The sequence below is a fragment of the Bison bison genome, unplaced genomic scaffold (genome assembly GCF_000754665.1).
Source record: "Bison bison bison isolate TAMUID 2011002044 unplaced genomic scaffold, Bison_UMD1.0 scf7180017864140, whole genome shotgun sequence".
Classification (NCBI taxonomy): Eukaryota; Metazoa; Chordata; class Mammalia; order Artiodactyla; family Bovidae; genus Bison; species Bison bison.
In genome coordinates this window covers 217,587-218,563 of record NW_011494712.1, presented here as the reverse complement: position 1 = coordinate 218,563, position 977 = coordinate 217,587, and positions in this window count along the sequence as shown.

Sequence of the window (977 nt, the reverse complement as noted above, 5' to 3'; positions counted from 1 at the left end):
GAAGAGTTGACTCATTGGAAAAGACTCTGATGCTGAGAGGGATTGGGGGCAAGAGGAGAAGGGGACGACAGAGGATGAGATGGCTGGATGGCATCACTGACCTGATGGACGTGAGTCTGAGTGAACTCCGGGAGTTGGTGATGGACAAGGAGGCCTGGCGTGCTGTGATTCATGGGGTTGCAAAGAGTTGGACACGACTGAGTGACTGAACTGAACTGAACTGAATATATATGTATACTTTTGCCTCCACATGTAAATCCGACTCCTAAATATATACTTATATACATGTGAAACAGAAATGTGTGCACATTCAAACTAACAAGTATACATTAAACAGTATTATACATAACTGTATTATTAATAATATAAATCATAAATGTCTATACAAATTTTAATGAATAAAGAATATATCAATATAAATAAAAATATAGCAGTTGAAATAAATTATGACTACATGGAAATATATGGAGAAATTTGCAAATTACAGTATTGACCAAATGTGATAGCTACAAATAGTAAATTACAAATCATTTTATATATTAAATCATGAAATAGAAACAAAAGTAATCTCTTGTGTTGAATGTCAAGACGGTGGTTAATTTTGAGAGCAATGGGGAAACAGTGGAAACAGTGTCAGACTTTATTTTTCTGGGCTCCAAAATCACTACAGATGGTGACTACAGCCATGAAATTAAAAGACGCTTACTCCTTGGAAGGAAAGTTATGACCAACCTAGATAGCATATTCAAAAGCAGAGACATTACTTTGCCAACAAAGTTCGTCTAGTCAAGGCTATGGTTTTTCCAGTGGTCATATATGGATGTGAGAATTGGACTATGAAGAAGGCTGAGTGCTGAAGAATTGATGCTTTTGAACTGTGGTGTTGGAGAAGACTCTTGAGAGTCCCTTGGACTGCAAGGAGATCCAACCAGTCCATTCTGAAGGAGATCAGCCCTGGGATTTCTTTGGAAGGAATG